Source organism: Salvelinus fontinalis, chromosome 4 (genome assembly GCF_029448725.1).
Source record: "Salvelinus fontinalis isolate EN_2023a chromosome 4, ASM2944872v1, whole genome shotgun sequence".
Taxonomy (NCBI): Eukaryota; Metazoa; Chordata; class Actinopteri; order Salmoniformes; family Salmonidae; genus Salvelinus; species Salvelinus fontinalis.
Window position 1 is genome coordinate 65996179 of NC_074668.1, and position 12568 is coordinate 66008746.

At 44.9% G+C, this 12568-nt stretch overlaps 1 pseudogene; it reads right to left on the reverse strand.

The window, feature by feature from the left end:
• Nucleotides 1-4136: 4136 nt before the first annotated feature.
• LOC129852912 (cap-specific mRNA (nucleoside-2'-O-)-methyltransferase 2-like) lies at nucleotides 4137-10507 on the reverse strand (annotated as a pseudogene).
• Nucleotides 10508-12568: the final 2061 nt, after the last annotated feature.

Sequence of the window (12568 nt, forward strand, 5' to 3'; positions counted from 1 at the left end):
GTGATTTGCTTAGTAGGCCATAAAGCATAGGCTATAGGGAACTTTACGCATAGGACTTTTTAGCGCTTTGATCTGAGCCAGTGTGAGCAAGGCCTCACATCAAAGGGGATTACTCACCCCAAACCATTTTTGGATCAGAAAATACCCTCTCTATAAATAGGTGCCTCTGCATAAATGGTAACGATTTCTCATTGTCACGTGCGCTTATAGAAAAGGGCGAGAAGTAAACGAGTGGGTGTATAAATGCAAGGAAATTAAAACGTCTTGTGTCTCCATGGAAACTGAAGTAGTGTCAATTAATGGAGCACAATTGGAGCTCTTAAAAGTATTAAAAGCATGAATAAAAGACCCCTCGCATGGGGTCAATAAGTGCACTAATGGCCATACTGTAATGCATGAGAGAAGCTTCATGGCATTAGTTTACACTTTACAGTGACAGGAAGAGAAAAGCCACTTGATGGCCCCGACCCACACACCCTCACTCTGAGCTGGGCTGGGGCGTATACAATCACAACCCTTACTGCAAGGGGAGCGTAAGGCCTCCACTTACCAAGATAAATGGAAATACAATCCAGCGATATAACAACACAATGAACACACACAACACAGGTTGGGGAAAGGAAGATGTGGAATTTACAGAAACATCATCGCACATTCATCCATTTATCACACACTGACACTGAGTTATGACAGTAAATTGTCATGTAAGAAGGAGGAGCGAGACTGCAATAAAACTGAAAGGGGTGTTTGCGTCAGTTTCTCCAGCTCACAGCACAGAAATCATAAATACAGAAAACTGACCTCAGACCAGTCCCACTAGTACCATTCCTCATCTAATCATATACACAAACACTGAAGCATCTCCATTATGTTGATGGGTGACAGCTTTAGAGGGATGAGTGCAGTAGTAGAGTATTAGAGTGTCAGACTATTGTCACGTTCTGACCATAGTTCTTGTGTGTTTTGCTTGTTTTAGTGTTGGTCAGGACGTGAGCTGGTTGGGCATTCTATGTTGTGTGTCTAGTTTGTCTGTTTCTATGTTTGGCCTAATATGGTTCCCAATCAGAGGCAGGTGTTTTGTGTTGTCTCTGATTAGTAATCATATTTAGGTGGCTTGTTTTGTGTTGGGGATTGTGGGTGGTTGTTTCCTGTCTTTGTGTTTTCTCTGCACCAGCTAGGACTGTATCGGTTTGCCACATTTTGTTATTTTGTAATTGTTAAGTGTTCACGTTTATCGTCATTATTAAATATGTTGAGCACAAACTACGCTGCGTCTTGGTCCGATCCCTGCTACACCTTCTCTTCTCGTGAAGAGGAGGAAGGCTGCCGTTACAACTATGCAGGCTCCACTTGGTTGTTAAGAGTGTTTGAATTGAATTCCCAAATTTTGGCTCTCTTCCCAAATACGACCAGTACAGAAGTTCACCTAAGGCACTGTGTGTGTTATGGGACTGCTCTGTGTACCACCATGCATGCATGCACATACCCAGTCACACATACACACACAGTTGCACATGCACACTTTCAAGTGCACACACACACACACACTCTTTCTCTCTCTCTCACAAAAACACACACAAACACAGACAGACAACTCATCACATCAGCACAGATTAGGGGAGAAATGTTAATTAAATCAGTAAACGCTTAATTCAAATCTTTAGGAAACATGAAAACACACAGGCCTCATTTGTTCCATACAGCAAATGAAAGACAGAATGTAAATACATGAAGAAAGACAGCATTGATGAAGAACACTTTAAAGAACACAAAAGCATAAATCATCTGGAGTCAGCAATACATAGACAGTCTAGCATGATGTACATACTCAGTCCATAAAACCAGCCGTTTAACTGGGGGGCAGAATTAAATATTTTCAAGTAACGACAAAGATGGATATTCCAATCCAGACTAGGCGTCAGTGGTTAATTTGTTGTTGTTGTTTATTGATGGAAAACACCAGCCATCCATAGAGATTTGTGACCCCTCCATGTCCTCACACCCCTTCACCTTCTCATCTGATTGGTCAGTCTTTGATTTGGCTGGAGACCCCCCCTCTCCCACTCACCCCCTTTATGTTTATTACCATAGCAACTTTGTGAGGCTGGACAGAACTCCTTCGTTAATCAATGACATAACAGGGGCACCTACTCCTCATTTACCCAACAAGCTCGTCTTGGTTAATCACATACTGGAAGATACCTCATTAAAGACTAAAGCCCCCACTGAGCATCGGCTTTTTAATTACTGCAGTTCGTGGCCTGACTTGATTACCAGTCTTTGCCATTGATGATTTCTATTATATTTTATATTTATTCCTATGTGCATGTTTATTGTAGAGCGAACAGTACAGTGTCCCAGCTCCTCTCACAGTTCTCTTTCAGAAGGCTCTGCCTGTAGCAAGCATCTGGGGAGAAAACAGAATGGACTCAGCAGAACAACTGCGTCTCTCAAACCTATTCACACGCCTCCCTTTCTTTAAACTCTCTCTCTACCTCTCTTCCTGCATCTCCCCTACTTTCATCTTCCTTCGTTTTCCTGTCTCCGTACTCCCTCTCTCTCTTTCCTCTCTTCCTTCCCCTCAGTCTCTTAACTGAGCAAGTGTAGGAACAAGGAGGGTTTGGCTGCATCTAGGGGAGGGTGACTGCCTCTCTGTCCTGTTGTTGTGTTGCTGCAACAGATAACAGCTTTTCACTGTGCTTTTCTTTGGTGTTTATATCAAGTCTCTGCATCCCAATGTGTCTCAGTGTGATAGTTTGTCTCAGGGGATACCAGCCACAGAATGGAGCTGTCATCCCCACACGCCATCATTCCCAAATTTTCACCAATCCATCATTTTCACCAATCATCACTTCACCAATCCATCATTTCCAAACAGAAACACACTGTGACACATGTATCATTCCAAAAACCCAAACACGCTGATACTGTTATAATTAAAAAACCCTGACACTGTAAACCATTTATGTCTGACACACTGTCACTATGACATGTCAATGTCAGTCTGTTATTATAGCCAGGGTTGGAGACATTCCATAGAAAGTAAATACCCCCTTTCACACAATGGCTGACATCGACACACAAGTATAACCTGGGCGGCAGACGTGGGGCATGGTGGACAACGTCACTGGGGCATAGGGTGGGATTTGCAGAGTGTAATTTCCCACACAAGCCCCTACATCTTCAATGCAACATGTTCCCCCCATAATTATTAATTATAATTATTATAAGAGAACGGCCTTTCCACTCCATTCACTTCACCTTTGGCCTTTCTCTCTGGTGTTGTAATTACATCCCTGATCCCTATTTGGATTCACTCCTGGATGGATGGAGGGACATATGGAAGGAGAAGCTTTCCACAGATTGTGATGTAGCTGGAATCATGCCAGCAGTGTAGACCATCCATCCACAGAAGAGGGGGCAGGGGAAGGGGTTCATCCATTCAGTGTGTAAGAGGCAGGGTTCATAGAGAACATCCAGTATGTGTGTGTGTTTCAAGTTTAGCGTTTTATTAGTCGTATGTACAGGATACATATTGTACACACCGTTCAACAAAATGCTTACTTGCAGGTTCCTTCTTGACAATGCAACAACAATAAGAAGGAATAAAATAGAAGAATATGAACATAAAGTAAATGGCTCAGTAGAACAGAATAAACCTTTTAGCATAAGTATAATACAGTAAGGCACAATTTATAGTCCAATATGTACACATGTGCGTATCAGGGAAGGGGGGATTGGGGGGAAAGTTTTTAAATTGTGCATTATTAACAATGGTAATTAAGAGTCTGGTAGCAGCAGTTGTGATATGTGTGTGTCATGAACGAGTATATGTGTATGTGTGTGTGTGTTTGTACAGATTGGGATTGAACAGAGCAGTGACAGAGTAACAAATTGGGAGCACTGAAAAGGGATTACAATTACAGTAAATGTCGCCCAATCACCTGACCAATCTCTATCACCAATTTAAGCCTATCATAACTCATTGTCATCTATCTCGCTTACCCACACACACTCTCTATTTCACTCTCTGTGACATAAATTAATCTATAGTATGTTACACAGACAGAAGTTAATCAGTAAACTCACACTGTCACACAGACATAATGTATTCAAATGGACATTGCTTTTCCATGTTCAGTTGATGCCTTTGAAACTCTCCAAGCTATTGTTAGTGTGTCTGCGTGTCTGTGTGCATGCATGTACACATTTGTGTGATTCAAACTGTGATTTATTCAGCAAAGGCAATGTGTGGGTAATGACCTTATACCACGTCAGTGCTTAAAGTGTGAGAATGTGTGTGTGTGACCCTGTAGAACATTAGCCATCCATCATATGGTTCACCATTTAGCCTCATCTACACAGCAAGATTCTGATAAACCAGACATAGAAAAAGACAAACACTAGTCTGTTCTGCTGTTGCCTCAACACTCTCTCACACGCACACGCACATTCTGATCTGAGTGAACCTGCAGAGGGGTGGCTTGTTTCCCTCTCCTTTTCTGTTCATCCAGACATCTGCTCAGTCCTTCATTAGTAGTCGCTGGCATGTGAATTTTGCCAGGGGAGATGCTAGTTGTTCAAATATTACATAAAGCTGCCGACTCGGCTACTCTCCCCCCTTTCCAAACCCCATCTCTACCCTCACTCACAGATGGTGAGTGGATTTGGTTAATCATAGCGAAAGCAGGGATTCTACTCGGAATCATTCAATGGTTCCATTAAAACGATTCATTAGATCGCACTACACTCACTGAAGCCCTCCACTCCACAGCTATGGAAATCAACAGAGATGAGTTTGTAGTGGAGGAGGGCTGAGAAAGAGAAGGGGGAACAGAGAGAGAGCGTGAGAGAGATAGAGGAAGAATGTGAAAATGACAAACTGAATGTGTTGAACATTATCTACCTATAACATGTACTGACAGTACATTGGTACTGTATAAACAAGGCTCGGGGCTGTAGCTCAGAAGTTTGCTTTATTGTGCTTTTGGATGGTTTTATAAAAACTAATTCAGAGCATAACAAAGAGAAAGAGGACTCATCTCCCAGTATCTTTCTTTACCCTGATTTCAGCAGCTTGTGTTCATTACAGAGCACCCCTGGGAGTTCTCACTCGCTTTGGTAAACCTTTGAAAACCCTCTTCCCGAAGTAGACACCAGGATTGACAGCTTCTGCTAATGAAGACTTTTCTTGGTATTCACAAATGGCTGTGTTCCAGGCACTTTGTTGTGAATATCTTGAAAATAAATAATCGAACTCTCCTCCGTTTCTGTTCACTAAAGAAGACTAAAGTAAGGCAAAACGAGGTAAGAATTCAGTGAAGTTAATATTTTTTTGAGGGAATACCACCTGCACCAAAAAAATATAATCACTTGAAATATTCAACAGAACATAAATATAAAAAATTAAATAGTATTTTTCAAAGGCAAACAAAACATGTACAAAACCAATACAAAAGTATATATAAAACACATTTCGTGGACACATTGGCTTGCACAGCACATTCCCAAAACCCAAAGCACAACATTTCGGTCCAACCATTTTCTTCAATAAAGTATCTGACCACATAGGATACCTGTTCTACTAGATGCATCATTCCAAAGAAAACACAAAAATGCAGGTTAGACTGATATGAGACATTTCAAGGCCAGTTGTGCCGTGGACATTATCAGATCCTACATAATCAGGTATTCATTTTTAGTTTAACATCAGGTGTAAATGGGGTCTAAGTATAGATGCCGTAGAGGCAAGACTACATTTTCTTCAAAACCCTGCAGAGTGAAACAGCGTATGCACTGCTAGCCTTCACAGCAGTCCCCAGGTAATAACACAGTCACACAATCTACTGTATTTAGTCACTTCTGGTTAGACAGTGTCAGGAAAATTACACAAAAAAGGCTTTTTAACTCCTAACAAACTGCATGATAATGTTTTTATTTAATAGTGAAACTAACATGAAAAGTATTTTTTACTTCAAATAACTTGAATCAGTAGTACATGAGTTATTGTGCTGTCCTAAAAATACATTAGATCAGAGACCCAGGGAAATGTGACCAAATGTTGTCCTAATTCAAACAGATTAACTGTTGACAATCATTAAAAAGAATAATCGCAGCCCCAATCAAAAGATATCAAATAAATGTACTTCACCGCATTGCTTGCCTCTAATTTTCATCAAAACAGGGACCAAATGTGCCCTTATTAAATAATGAAAGTTGCAAGGTCCAAAAACAACCCCATCCCACTTCTGTGATACAGATCTGAAGGGACCAGATGGGATTAAGTTTAGGGGGAGTTTCCACCCATCCACTTCCTTCACATCTGTCAACACTGTAGGGGCTAGAGAAATTAGCTAGTCAGTGCTTGTCTTCAGGCCAGGTTATGTATTGCTTCCGTCCCTCTTTTCGCCCCTACCTGTACCTGGGCTCGAACCAGGGACCCTCTGCACACAGACAACAGTCACCCACGAAGCATCATTACCCATCGCGCCACAAAAGCCACGGCCCTTGCAGAGCAAGGGGAACAACTCCTTCAAGGTCTCAGAGTAAGTGACGTCACCAATTGAAACGCTATTAGCGCACACCACCGCTAACTAGCTAGCCATTTCACATCGGTTACATATGGTACAATCCACCCGAGACACCCAGAGCCCCTCTGTTGACCCCAGCTAAGCCTGCATGAGCAGGTGCAGCCGTTGATGGGCGATGGCTGAGTTCATGGTCCACAGGAACACTGCTCTCCTTTGGGCAGCTCCTCCATGGGAACAAACTGCAGTACCTGTCTCTGGCCAACAGAAGGCAGACTGTCAGTGTCCTCCTCCCCCCTGGCCAGGCAGCCCATACGCTCCTGCAGGTCACCGAGGTGGGGAAGGAGTCGAGCGGCAGCCTCTGGACAGAACCCCACACATACCAGCACCGCCCCAGCACCTGGAGGAGAAGGACACCTGAAGGTGATGGAGCGGGAGGGCAGGTGGAGGCAAAGGACGGTTGCCGTGGTTACGCGGGTAAAGGCAGAGAGGAGGGGCAGGAGGAGGGCGTCGCCGGGTACCATGCGGTGCAGGGAGAGCAGGACGCCGCCCAGCAGGTCTCTCTGATATTGTGGCTCCCCGTCAAGCAGAGTGGTGTGGGCCGTAGGTGGTAACGAGGGCTCAGAACGGAACTCCAGCGCCAACCCCCCAGCCTGCTCCTCAAAATCCCCCCAACACGATGCTCTGCCAAAGACTAGGCACTTTCTGTTTCCCTTGCCATTGCAGGGAGTGATGTCACATAGGGCTGCCACCTCAGAGAGGATGGAGGTGGTACAAACCATTGGGCAGGAGCTACAGGGAAGGACCAGAGTCCAGGCAGCTGACCTGTCCATGCCTGAGCCTAGGGCATGCCTGCTCCAATACTTAATTGAGGTGGTTCAATAAACCCCCATCACAGAATGGTGAATTCCTGACTACAGGGAGGGCCGCCCGCCCCCACTATCACAAACTAGGTGTCCATATGACATTCTGCCAGCGGCCCTGCCAGCATACAGCATGCCCCCGTGCCCGTGCCCTTCCACCCAGGCAGCGTTGCGGCCCTTCCTAACACGCTCCTTCCAGACCAGGGCCTGCAGCTCCCTCCGCTGGTTAAAGGACCCCATCTGATTCTTCTGGCCCAGGGGCCTCCGACCCATAACGCTGCAACAAGCTGGGGCCACTGTTACAAGACAACCAGCGGGCCCGCGGCAGAGAACTCACCTACACACAGGAATAGGAAGAACAGCTCAAGCCTGGCTTGAAATTTTTATGCAGAAGTTTGTATTAAACAATTCACTGATAATAAATGACAGATCCACCAAAATGAAATCCAGGATGTGGCCATCAGTCACTGAATATCTCATATTATACTCATCAAATTATTCTGAAATTGAAGATAATTATTATCCTAGCACTTTATAATGACGCTGACGGAGCGGAAGCAGCAGTTTAACAGGTAGAGCAGGCAGATGGAGGAGTGCTCGTACAGAGTGAACATCTTCAGTACAAATGAGCCGCATGGGCCCAGAAGGAAGAGTGCGGCCGCAGCCTCGCAGTAGTGCAACGACGCCACCAGGGCCTCCTGCTCGTCAGGGTTCCCTTGGCAGTCAAAGCTCCCGTCCGCCGTCACCACATCAATACTGCGCATGTTATTCACAAAGCTCTGCAGATCCAGCAGGTGCCTCTGGCTCATGATGTCTCCTGTGTTGTCCGAGCCAAAGAACCACCAGGGCAGCGTGTTGGCAATGAGGCGGTCGTCTGTGATGGTGGTGCCCCCTCCGTTGGCCTTGTGATAGGGGTTGAGTGTGTTGGCTGCCCAACTCCAGTCACAGTAGCGCGTGTGCTCGCTAGTTTTGAGGTAGTGGTTCAGAGCGGCAATGAAAGCCCCTGGAGCCTCACACAGGTGAACAGTGTTCAGCTCCCTGCTCTGCAACGCCTCCTCTGGCAGAAGGTTGAAGGTGCCTAGGATCTCATAGAACTTGCACCAGGCCTGAGTGCAGATCTCGGCATTGGCGGCGGCTCACACAGTACCAATGACCTTCCCGGCATGGTTGGTGGAATTGGTATGCTGGTGCCAGACTTCCTGATCCTTATCGCTAAGTTGGTTCTTCACCTCATTTAGTGACGTCTTCAGGGTCTGCAGGAGGACGTGGTCCTGGGCCGAGTGTCTCAGTGCTTCACTGGGGTCAGGGATACACCACTCCTCATTGGCCGGTTTGACATATGTCCTGACTTTATTGAAGAGTTCTCTGACCTCCGCAACCACTTCCGGGTCAAAGGCTTCCACATCGGTGGGCTGCTGGCTGCCAGCTTTCCTCCTCGCTCCCCGGCACCAACTCATCCTCTTCACTGGACGCCCTGCAGCAAAAAAACAATGTGACATGATGACATCCACAACACTATGCAATGCATGCATGCGTGCCCTGCATAATGTAGATTATATCAGGATTTTTATTTTTATTATGACTTTTTAGTTTATATGCATTAATGCCCGGTCCCAGCTCTGTGTAACTACTGCCGTCACTCTATATATGCATGGGCAGTGGTTGATTACTGATTCATATGTCTAGCTACATTGTTGTTAATGTGATTTAACTATGTTGGAAAAGTAGGCCTTGCCTTATGTTAAATGGACATTTTGGCAGTGTACATTAATCAATTTCTGGGGCTGCAGGTAGCCTAGTGGTTAGAGCATTGGGCATTGGGCCAGTAACAGAAAGGTTGGTGGATCAAATCCCTGAGCTGACAAGGTGCAAATTTGTTGTTCTGCCCCTGAATAAGGCAATTATCCCACTGTTCCTAGGCAGTCATTGTAAATAAGAATTTGTTCTTAACTGCCTTGCCTAGTTAAAGGTTTTAAAAAATCTGAAGCAACAGGGTTTGTAAATTCAATCTGGAGTGCCACGCTCTGGGCGTTTGTAAATTCAGAGCGTTTCACTCTTGGAGCGTTCCGGCCAAAGAGTAAGGTTGATCTGAGCGTTTTGACCTCACAACCGCAGTCAATCACCCAAGCGAACTGGCTAACGTTGGCTAGCTACTTCCAGACACAAATAAGAGAACACCTTACTCTGACCATTTTACTCGCCATAGGCTGTTTTCATATTATTCAGAGTTTTGGTGACTAACTGTGCTGCTGGCAACAATTTAATCACGTTTTTTTGCCGACGCCCATATTCAACGGGTGTTGAGCATTCGTAACTTCATAAAGCTCTTGCATACTCTGACGAGAGTGCTCTGAAATCGGAGTAGATAGTCAGAGCAAATTTACGAACGCACCCACAACAAGCAGGCAGGTCAGCTTGCTACACCTGACTAACTAGCTAACCTCCTATTAAATAAAGCTAGCTAAACGTTAGGCATTTCATACAATGTGCCTAAAGGCAAAACAAGTAAGCAAAATAATTTATTTAAATTGTTAAGTTATGTAAGGGATACATAACTTAGCAAATTGCTTAAATGGTCACACACCCCTCGTGGTGACACATCACACGGGCCGGGACATGATTCTGTGAGTTGCTAACAGCACACGTGTCCCTCTCCTTGCAGATGCAGCGACATAGTCCAGGTTGCTAAACAGGAAACTACGGGTCGCCTTTTAGTGCTAAACAAATTTTGTTAGATAGCTACGCTAGTTTCTCTAGCGTCAAGGAACATCTCCATCTCTGAATAACATTAACTAGCTACTATACCTTGCTTGTTTACTGTACAAACACTTCCATAACAGGCACACGATTACAACGCTTACGGTCGTTATCTTTTGTTTGTAACTTTAATAAGTTTACCGCCGGTAATAATACTAACTTTGTTCCATGGTCGTAAACTACACAACTCTGACTACTACCTAGCAAATGATAAATCAGCTAACATCCTCTTTGGCTCAGCACAGCTGGCTTCTCAGCAGACACTTCATTGCAGCTGTGTGTGGTTTGTTCCGAGAGTGAGACAGATGTACCCCCCCGAAGAAAGAAAAATGTTATTATTCTCATTCGGTGAGGTTTAACGGCGGTTGGCATCCAATATGTTGCATTACCGCCCCCAAATTAACTATAGATCCATTACACTTTAGGATACTAGATTGAAAGGGGAATCAGAAAAAAATAAAAACACATTTATTTTTTATTACCCTATCAAATCAAATGTATTTCTATAGCCCTTCTTACATCAGCTGATATCTCAAAGTGCTGTACAGAAACCCAGCCTAAAACCCCAAACAGCAAGCAATGCAGGTGTAGAAGCACGGTGGCTAGGGAAAACTCCCTAGAAAGGCCAAAACCTAGGAAGAAACCTAGAGAGGAACCAGGTTATGAGGGGTGGCCAGTCCTCCTCTGGCTGTGCCGGGTGGAGATTATAACCATGGCCAAGATGTTCAAATGTTCATAAATGACCAGCATGGTCAAATAATAATAATCACAGTAGTTGTCGAGGGTGCAGCAAGTCAGCACCTCAGGAGTAAATGTCAGTTGGCTTTTCATAGCCGATCATTAAGAGTATCTCTACTGCTCCTGCTCTCTAGAGAGTTGAAAACAGCAGGTCTGGGACAGGTAGCACGTCCGGTGAACAGGTCAGGGTTCCATAGCCGCAGGCAGAACAGTTGAAACTGGAGCAGCAGCACGGCCAGGTGGACTGGGGACAGCAAGGAGTCATCATGCCAGGTAGTCCTGAGGCAACGTCCTAGGGCTCAGGTCCTCCGAGAGAGAAAGAAAGAGAGAATTAGAGAGAGCATACTTAAATTCACACAGGACACCGGATAAGACAGGAGAAGTACTCCAGATATAACAAACTGACCCTAGCCCCCCGACACAAACTACTGCATCATAAATACTGGAGGCTGAGACAGGGGGGGTCAGGAGACACTGTGGCACCATCCCATCAACTAACTTTATACTCATTAAAACCCATCACCCTATTCCACTACTTTAACCCTCTCTGATCCTACCTCAGGCCAACAGCCTGGGAAGATGGGAAATTGCCCCTCAACACACCCTGTAACTCTTCTGAAGTTAAATCTCCTATACCCAAATACTTCTCTGCAGTTGCCACCACAACATATATTTTCTGTGATTTACTTCCCATTTCTGCGGTACAGTTGATAACCATTACTATGAATGCTAAGAAGCTAACCTTACTGAAGTATAACTCACTGATTGGCCTATCCCTCTGTACTGGCACAAATCTACTACTCACTGGGATCCTCTCAGGATCCCTCACCCTTGACCCATCCTCCTCCACTTTCTTCATTGCTTCAGCATATGACACCCTCTGCACTACTCTGACCCTGGCCACCTCAACCTGCCTCTCTAGCACCGGAGACGCCCGATCCCCAGCGACATGAGCACCCCTACAATTGACAAACAACTTTATCCACCAAATCTTCACAATCCTCTGTCACATGAGTCTCCCTCTTACACACTGGGGCAACATGACCATAAACGTTGCTCCTGAAATAGCGCAGTAGATTCTGCACAAAAGCTCTAACAGGATAACTGATATATCCTAACATGACTTTGTCTGGTAGAGACTGACTCAAAAGGACTGACTCTGTTTCACCATGCTCCCCACTGGGTGTGCGTGGCACCAAACAGCAGGCATCACAAACACCAGGAATGTTCAACTTCAATTGCTACACCTTCACACTTAACACTACCACATAAATCACTCCTTTCAATGGTGCCCTATTCCTAAGAGCAAAGCAAGAAACAGATTTTGACCCAAGTTACGTGACACGAAGCACCTTTTCACTCTGGTCATAAATAACAAACAAATTTCACAAGTCCACTACAGGTTACCTTTAATTGATTTCAGATTCTTCTTCTTAGGGATTGGGTTGGTGAATCGCATCTGACTTTTAAGGTGCATACACCTTCACCTACTGTAGTGTAGGGTGAGGCCAAGCACAGCCTAACTACACAAAATTGTTCCTTAGTCCTGTTCCTCTAAGAAAGTGAAATAGAGCCCTAAACACCACTTCCCTCCCCCCACTACACCACCCAAACCCCAACCCTGTCCAGCCTCTCTAACCCTTTCACACAATCTCTCCCTATCTACGATATATAATTCCCAAA